The 9753-nt window shown below is 32.6% G+C and overlaps 1 pseudogene; it reads left to right on the top strand.

Moving 5' to 3' along the window:
- The first annotated feature begins 5314 nt into the window (after positions 1-5314).
- On the top strand, positions 5315-7567 carry LOC148124238 (vomeronasal type-2 receptor 26-like; annotated as a pseudogene).
- The last annotated feature ends 2186 nt before the right edge of the window (positions 7568-9753 follow it).

The raw sequence follows: 9753 nt of genomic DNA, 5'->3' as shown, positions 1-9753 counted from the left end.
TGGAAAAGTAATCAACAGGTATCTTCAAAGTCATTTTTCCCCTTCCAAGAGACCTTTTTTCAGTTCATAATATTAATATAAAGTTTGGGTGATAACAATGATAATAAAATTCATAGAAAACATTTTACCACAATTTGTATTGTACAGAATGATTTTACTGGTAGCCCTCAACCTATGACTATCCATTTATCACTATTCATTTAATAGCCATTCAAAGTTACAATGGTTACAGTGAAAAAGTGACCAAGAACCAGCCTTCACACTGTTATCCTGCATCCCCATGGTTACATGATCAAAATTTGGGCATTTGACCACCTGTGTTTATAATAGTTGCAGCATCCCAATTCAAATGATTGCTAGTTTTGACCATCCTATCTGTCTTCCTGCAAGCAAATTTAATGGTGGAAGCTGCAATTCACATAATGATTACATGATTTACTTAACAGGCACGGCAATTGGCATAACAGAAAAAGATTGCAAAACTCAGATATAATTCAATAATTTATGACTGCTTCTCATTAAATGAGCCACATCTTATGAATATAAACACAGATATTTTAAATTATTCAGATATTTGTAATGCAAAATAAAGTAATATTTATTTGTGTGTAGAATGCCATTATAGTAGAATGGTTGAGGCTATATTCCCCCCCCCCCCCCCCCCCCCCCCCCCCCCCCCCCCCCCCCCCCCCCCCCCCCCCCCCCCTTAAGGCGTACAATATATCTTTTTCCTGTGGCTTCCCAGTTGCAGCATCAGCAAAAAAAGTGAACATGGTTTGGAGGATCTTGTAAATTTTGGGTATGTGATAGAAAATAATGCTACTTGGATTGGAGTAAACATAGTTTTCTCACAGTGGACTTTAAACATAGTGGACTTTAAACATTTGGATTTGAGCTATTAATGCTATTTGAAAGAATATCATATGAAGCAAAAGAAAAAAGGTGATAGAAGAAAAGAAGAAAATTAAACAAAACTTTAAAGTTTGGACAATTGGGAAGACAAATAATTGGAAAATCAAAAGAATTTTTAAAAATATAAACTTAGGGGGGTTGGAGGTATAATTATGAGATTGATTAAATTTTACTAATAACTGGCTCTTTGGGAGTGTTTAAATATTGGGACGTTGGAACTATAGAAGGATATTGAGTAATTTTTATTGAATTGCAATAAAATGGATAACCAGGGGATAGTAGAAGGATATGAAGAAATAATTTTGATGCTTAAAAACATGTATGAAACCATATAGAACAATAACGTAAGGGGATTTTCTAAAGATAAAGAAATGAGTGTAGAAGCCTCTCAACAACTGGGGGAAAAAGATGACCAAGATATTCAAAAAATAGATGAAAAATGAGAAGAAGTGGAAGAGGAAAATCAAAATAAGATACAAGAAGACAAAAATAATGAAGACAAAGGATTAATAAGTAGAAACAAAATAGATAACTCCTTAAAAGTTTATAATACAACAGAGCGAAAAAAGAGAAATCTCTTTAAAAAAGAAAAAGAAAAGTTTAGAGAAAAAAAAAATCTCTTCAAAAAAGGAAAGATTTATGGATGGGTGTTTAAAGGATGCAGCAGAAAGAGATAAAGGACAACCTGAAAGCAACACTTAATGGGTACAAAAAGTTATAAGATTCCAAGAGAGAGAAAGAAAAGGGTGATTAAAAAGTTAATAGATGATGGAACTCCAAAAATATTAAGAGATGATGGATAGCAATAAAATGCATTAATAAAATGGAAATGTAGAAAATATAAATAGGGAAAATAGTAGCACATATACTAATAGATGTATTTACTACACTTAAAAGTAAGCTAAGGGTAGAAGGTGGAAGTTTAGGATTAGCCAATTTAATTGTATTATTAATATTAACAGTGTGTTAAAATATATTGTGAATTTAAAACTTAAGGATTAGAAATTGTGGGGATTTTGAGATATAATCCTGGGATTGACTGAATTTAGTTAATATTTGGTCTGATTAGTAGTTTTAGATATTTGGCACATTGAAAGTATGGTGGAATCGTGAGTGATTTTTAAAATATTAAATATAAGTGACTTAATAGGGGATAATAAATACATGGTGAAAAGAAATGTTATGTTTAAATGAATTAATGGAGAAAATGAGAAAGAATTATAAAGAGAGAATAGTATTGTTGAAGTTGGAAGATTAGGATTATACATACTTATTTGTATTATCATTGTTAGCACTGTTTAAAAAGGACATTGACCCAGTAAATGCACTGTCCACAAAATAGGTATGCTGTGAAAGGGAAACTGTAAATAAAACATAAATTGAAAAAAATAATGCTACTTCCATCAATATTATCTACTGGAAATAAATTTTTCTAAAAATATAGGTTTTCAGTTTAGAAGAAAAAGGCTATTTTATTTCTAATTTAGATTAGATATGCAGGAATAAATGTTTCTTAGACTTTCTACATGTTGGAAATTTAGTCCTTCAGTGTCAGTAAACTGTTAAAAAGAAGGCTAACACTATGAAAACATGTCTTTTGATTTTGGGTTATTTCTCTTTCTACAGCTCATTTTCAATAACAAAAACAACAATAACATCAGCAGCAGCAGCAGCAACTACTACTATTGGCATGGAGTTCCCATACTGAACAAAAAATAATTCCCATCCTTCAATCAGAATTAAATTAGCTGACATAAAATTTTAATTTATTCCAAAAGATAAACCCTGATCAATAAAAATGATGAGAGCAGATAGGGCTCATCCAAGGATGCTCTTCAGTTAGTTATAGATTCCACTTGATCTGGAATTCTGCATTGTCTCTATTAGATAGCAACTTAATGAAGTATTCAGAATAGGAAATGTTATTGCTAAATACAATCCATGATAATAAAAAAGCTATTATCAAAATTTGGTTAATCTTCTTGAATATCTCAAAAGCATCAAAATTATTTTTGAGCTATCATAATATGCATTTTACTTTATAACAACATAGAAGGGTTTGGAAAAAATCATTAATGAAATTGACTTGGAAAAGCATAACAGCAAATTTCTGATGATGGTACCTAGTTTGCTAATGAAATGTCTTCTAGAAAATAACCAATCTTAAAAGTACCAAGTATCCTCTGGTTCAACCCTGAGCTACAGATATTCTCTTCTACCAATGCATTATTGTGCTTTTCCAACATCTGACCATGGCAGGATGCTGACAATGCAAAAATTCATGGCAGTCATGTTACTAAGAACATGCAGAGTTCATAAATATCCCAGACGTGTTAATCTATTTATTTAATAATCAAATGAACCAGACATTTGTTTACATATATATGTAAAAAGGTTAACAGATTACCCCGAAGATAAAACTAATCTTCCAAACCCTTTGTTAACTATCTGTCATTATATTTAACATGTAGAAAATCCACAAATTACTCTCAGTCTCTTAGAAACTTTTCTAATCTATCTATAATCAAGGCAGTTAATTGTCGTATCTTATCCTTGCAATGCTTAGCATGTACAATCCTTGCAGTGGTCACCATGCAAAAAAATAACCCCCAAAATGTTTTTGGGATTGATTTGTCCATAATACATTTTTCATGACTTTAAATCCAGCTTTACGTTCCTATTTCCTCTGCTTTTCCACATTCATATTTTTAGTCATCTTTAGTTTATTTTCAAACCCAACATTCTTCCAAATATTTTTTGTGTAAAAAGAAGGAAAAATATCGTTTGAGGTAACAATGTTTGTAATGTAACTGTTGGATTTTTCCTATTTAGATTAAATTGATATCACTATATAGAGGTATACTCAGAGTTTGGAAAACTCTTGCTATTCAATAAACTTCTTCTGCAGCTGTATTAATAGGCAAGTTTCCTTGACTTCTCCAATTCATGTATCTTACTTGATTATTCCAGAATACTCATTTTTGGACCTGATATCAATACCATTTCCAAGTCCACCACATATGGTAATATGAGCCAGGTATCTGATGACATTTCCAACATTTTTTGAGATTTATTCTTGAACATTCTTGCTATTCTTGTCGGGGAAAAGTGCAACCTGTAAAACATCTTATACAAATTTTCTTTATAAGCTATTGACATTGTCATTTTATAATTTTGAGACCACAATTTTTTCCATTTCTCTAAATCAATCCCATATCCAATTTTCTTCCCCCAAGCAATCATAGTTTCTTTAACTTGTTCTTCCTCTAGTTTAATTCCCAGTAAATAACCATATAATTTTTAAATCACCTTTTCATCAGTACCTGTCAAAATCTTATCTAAATCAGTCAGTTTATCATAGAATCCCTCTGTTTTAGAATCTTCATTATACCTAGAATGTATTTGCACATATAAAAACCAATTCATCTTTATACCTTGTTCCTCTAGATTTTGCATCGATTTAAGTTCACCCTTTTCATCCAATATTTCCCCATATCTAACTGTTTGTTCCTTCTTATAAATTATAGGATAGGAAAATGCTTCAATGATCGATAACCAAACTGGAATTTTCAAATAACATTGTCTTTTGATCTTCTCCCAATTTAACCACAAAGACTCCCGTATATAATGTCTTCTAAAATAACCCTGTGTTTTAGTTCCCTTATACCATAAAAAGGCATGCCAACCCAACAGCAAATCATGACCTTCTTATGTCAACAATCTGGTCTTTCTTAATGTTATCCATTCCTTGACCCACATCAAATTTGCAGCTTGATAGTACAACTCCCAATTAGGCAGACCAAAACCTCCTCTAATTCTAGCATCTTGTAAGAGTTTTAGCTTTATTCTCTCTTTCTAACCTTGCCATATATACTTCGACATAATTTTATTTAAATCTTCAAAATAATCTTTTCCGAGCCTAATTGGTATTGTTTGAAACAAGTATAAGATTCTGGGTAAAATATTCATCTTGATTGTTGAAATTCTCCCTATTAATGACAATTGTAGATTTTCCCATTTCTTCAAATCTAAGGCTATCTGTTGTTTAAGATTAATATAATTATTCTCTTTTAATGTACTACATCTTGATGTCAAGTATATCCCCTTGATGTCAAGTATATCCCAACAGGATAAATGTGATATAGTAAATTATATTTGATGTATAAATTATCCATTTGAAACTTAATACAATATTTACTCTTGAATGCTTCCGAAGAATTATCAACATATTCTGGCTTTGGCCTTTGCAGTAAAGAAGATTAATGACAATCCTCAAATACTTCTCAATATCACTTTGGGATTCCAAATTTTTGACAATTACTATAGTGGAAACTGGACCTTTCATTCTACTATGGTCCCTTTGTATACTTTGGAGAATTTCTTTCCAAACTATAGTTGCCACATGGAGAAGAAGCTGATTGCAGTGATTGGTGGACTGGATTCCCTTACTTCTCTTGGCATGAAGGTTCTCCTGGAGATGTACAAGATTCCCCAGGTAGGAAATGCTTTTGAGGGTTTGCTTCACTTTTTCTTTATTCCAATGGATATATCTCTGGAGTCTGAGTAACTGTTCATCAGATGAGATGAAAATGATCTACAAAATAAGGAAAAGTTTTAGCTTCTTACTTGGAGTAAATCAGTGATTTATTGATATACTCTTTATGAGATTAGATAAAATGATCTCCAAGATAAGGAAAAGTTCTTTAGCTTCTTACTTGGAGTACAATAAATCATTCATTTATCAACATTTTCTTTGCATTTTCATCTTCTCAAAATTCCTGCCTTCATGCTAAATATTCATTTTTTAAAATATTTTTAGTATTATGTTCTTGTATGCTTCATCCACTTGTATATTTAGTCTAATCAAAAATCCATTAAAGACTTTCAGAGGTAGGATTTCTCAAATATTTTTACCCATGCAGATATTGCAAAATACTTGAGAGGGTGCCAATTGGGAGAAAAATCAATCAGGAACTTGTTCCCCAGCAAATTGTTTCCATTCACAGATCATATCTCAAAGATAATAGGAAAGGATAAATAATAATGTTATACAAATGGGTCAATATTGTTAGAATTAGAATTTTTCAATACAATAAATGTATACAAATGAGATGAGCCTGCCCATTCACTTCAGTGGAAAAGTCTTGCTGTGGACCCTGCTAGTTAAGGAATTTTGGCTATTGGTCTCAAGGAGAACAGCCTTTTTTTGCTCTACTCCTGTCTTTATGGAACCTTCTCCAACCCTCCTGGCCTTCCAAAAGAATCTTAAAATATGGCTTTGGTAATTTGGCTTGGGGTGCCATGGGCTTGTTATGTTTGTTTGTTACAGATGTTTGACAAGGAGGAAAGAAGACCTCACTCCCTGGCCCCCTTGCTCTTAGTTCTCATGTAACTCTTCCTAAGTTTAACGTTTTTGATATTTATCTTTTTAAAGCTTGAAAACCTTAATCAAGTAGTATATAAATCAACAAATATAAAACCAGAAATATTCCCTCTCCCTTTTCATACCTCTAACACTGGTTTAGTCTTCCTTGAAACATTTTAGACAATTTAATCAGTGTTACATATCATCAATACATAATTTAATAAAAGTTATCTTTTAAATGATCACAATGTAATATTTAGCAGCATTTTGCCACATTTACTCCCAAATGCCCATATTTATATGATTTGTATAAACTCTACTTCAAATTCAATTTTCTTCTCAGTTCCAATTGTCCATTTGTCCATATTAAATCTGTCTTTCATCTTTAACATATCTCATCTTTATGGATCTCTTTAGCTCACCTATAGTCCCACTCCAGTGATGAAGGATAAATCTTTTGGTCTTCCCTTCTACCAGATGGTTCCTAAGGAAGACCTTCAGTATAAGGGGATTCTAGCTCTGCTTCTGCACTTCAGATAGATATCGATTGGAGTGGTGGTTATGGATAACGAGAATGGAGAAAAATTTGTGCAAATTGTGCTTCCCATGTTTTCTCAGAAGGGTGTGTGTGTTGCATTTGTACAAAAAATCCCTGTTGTGACTTTTATTAGTGATGTGTTTGAGATGTTACATATAGGGGAGAAGATTTATGATGCTTTGATCAGTAAAAAGGTTACGTTGATACTAGCCTATGGTGAATCTCATTCCCTGGGCTTGTTTAGATTTGTATCTCATCTATCAGATGAAAATGTAGACAGTAAACCTAGAAAACCTCTAGGAAAACTATGGATTACCACAGCCCAAATAGAGATTGCTTCCTTTGGATTTCAAAGATATTGGAATTTAGAAATTTTCTGTGGAGCTTTAGGCTTTGCGTTTCATTCCAACGATGTGTCTGGATTTCAGCAATTTATTGAGAGTCAAAGTCCTTCCACTACAAAAGGACATGGCTTTTTCAAAGGCTTTGGGGAGCAGGTCTTCAACTGCCAATTTCTAGGTACATCTATTAATGAAGAAGTGGAGAATATTTGCACTGGGCAGGAGAAATTGGTGAAAGTCCCTCCCCTCTTTTTTGAAATGTCCATGTCCAGCTACAGTTACAGTATTTATAATGCTGTCTGTGCAGTTGCCTATGCTTTACATGCCATGTCTACATCTGGACTCAGACATAAAACAGTAATAAATCGTGGACTATAGGTTCATAACCAAACATTTTGGCAGGTAATGTAGCATATAACACCTTGAATCTTAACTGAAAAATCTGATAATGACTTGCTTTTCTTTTCTATCTCATGAAATTATTTTAATTTAATGCAGTCTTGCAATTTCCACTGCTGGTCTCTATGGTTCTTCTTTGTTTTAATACGGTTCCCCAACCTTTATAGGTTTGTAGCTCAGCCAGAGTAGGGGGAGAGGGTATAGTTCTACATGAGCAGCAGGCAAACATGTACATGTGTACAACTCCATTTGCAGGAGTAGTAGGCTCACCCGACATTTTGTTGACCTAGTTCCAAACAGCTCAAGATCCACTAATGGGCCATGGCTCAGGGGTTGATGACCCCTGTTCTAATACACAGAAGTGATAGTTTTTAATGTATGTGATCTATTACAATATATGGACTATTAAGTTCTGATTTTCAAAAGAAGTTCCTAACCGCACCATTTGGTTTATTCTAACAATCTGAGGGTGTCTACAGGGTTTATTATCCACCAAAACACTGTTTCTCTTGCATATGACAGAAATCATTGCACCATCAGAATAGCCTTTAAAATAAAATGGCAGCTTCTGGTGTACAAGAATAACTGTACACCAGCAGCATGGGGAAACTATGGGATTCATTTAAATAATAAATATCCTTTTAATGAATAATTGAAAAGAATCCTTGAGCATTTAATTTGTAGAAGTGTTTCCCTGTATATCTTTTTAAACTTGCATTTTCATTTCAATTCAGCTTCCTAATTTCTTGAGACATATCACATTTAATAACAGTATTGTGGAAAAGATAACATTTAATCAAGATGGAAATTTGGTAGCTGGATTTGATGTTATCAATTTTATTTTCTTGGAAAATCAGACAGTAGTGAAAATAGGAAGGATAGAGCTACACTCTTCTCCAAACAACATGTTAATTATCAAAGAAGATGCCATAAAATGGAGCAGCTGGTTTAACCAGGTAGGTTCCAGGAACTGATTACTTGGGAAATCTTTGTTTCATGTGTGATCACTGAATCTTAGCTATTACTTTAAATCCTGTGGAATTAAGAAAGAGATCAAGCTCATTTGCTCTGGATCTTAAGTCTTATCCATCTGATACAGTTCATAGGAACTGCTGTATAATGGTTGAATTAAATTAATAGTTAAGTAGAGCAGTTAAATATCAAATTTACCTAAATGGTTAGCTCAAAAGTACAGATATGGGCAAACTAGACACTATTTGAAGTGGTAGCCAACAGTAGGTAATTTTTTTCCCCATACTGTCTTGCTAAATGTATTCCGGCATACAGCTATTACAATTAATAATATCAGGAGTGATTAATATTAGAAATATGAGAGTACTTTCCAAAATTTTTAAGAAAAGAACTAGAGTGGTTTAGTTCCTCTGATTTCCACTGAAAATTTTCTCTGAACAAGCAAGAAAATAAAAAAAAAATCATTAGTTTTAAAATGTAAAGAGAAATCAATAAAATAAATAATAATAAGCTAGAATTGAGAGGAAACTTGAAGGTCCCCAATTTTTCAATTACCATTCCATGCTAAGTAACCCCTAAAGCTTTCCCTGACAGACGGTGATATTAATTTAGTGCAAGTTTATAGCATCAGAAGGAAGCTGCTACTATGAAAAAAATGAAAATACAGTATATTTGTCAATTCTGGGTTCCAGTTTTGCTTATTGGGGATGGTGTGAATAAGAGAAAATCAAGTCTGCCAGCTCTAATGTACTAGGTATTGTGGCTCTTTGTAATCTGTTTTATGATGAGTACTTCTTCATAGACTTGCTTCCTTCATAGAATTGCTTTCCAACTTCTTCATTTTCCTCTGGCCATTTGTTAATGTCCTACTTAAAACATCATTATCAGAACCAATCATAGGATACAATTAAACTAGCATAAATGGGTGGATTTCTTCCCATTACCTGGATGTTGAATATCCCTTAGTGTAGACAAGAGAGAATTATTATGTCTGTTTTCTTTCTTTATGCAGACACAATTGTCCTCTTGAGTATAATAGTTTTAGTACAACATGTCTTATAAAAGAAATGTTTTCTTGATCATATTCAGGTATACTGATGCTGGGATGCCTATTTTTTTCTTTTTACTTATTATCATTCTTGAAAATTAAAATTGATTTTCTATTAATGAGTATATGACATAGTTTGTTGAAGACAGAAAAAACAATATTATGTAATATTATAAAA

Source organism: Pseudonaja textilis, chromosome Z (assembly GCF_049901715.1).
Source record: "Pseudonaja textilis isolate UNSWEBS1 chromosome Z, rPseTex1.2, whole genome shotgun sequence".
Lineage (NCBI taxonomy): Eukaryota > Metazoa > Chordata > Lepidosauria > Squamata > Elapidae > Pseudonaja > Pseudonaja textilis.
Note: the sequence above shows the minus strand (reverse complement) of the source record. Positions and strands in the feature narration are given on the sequence as shown.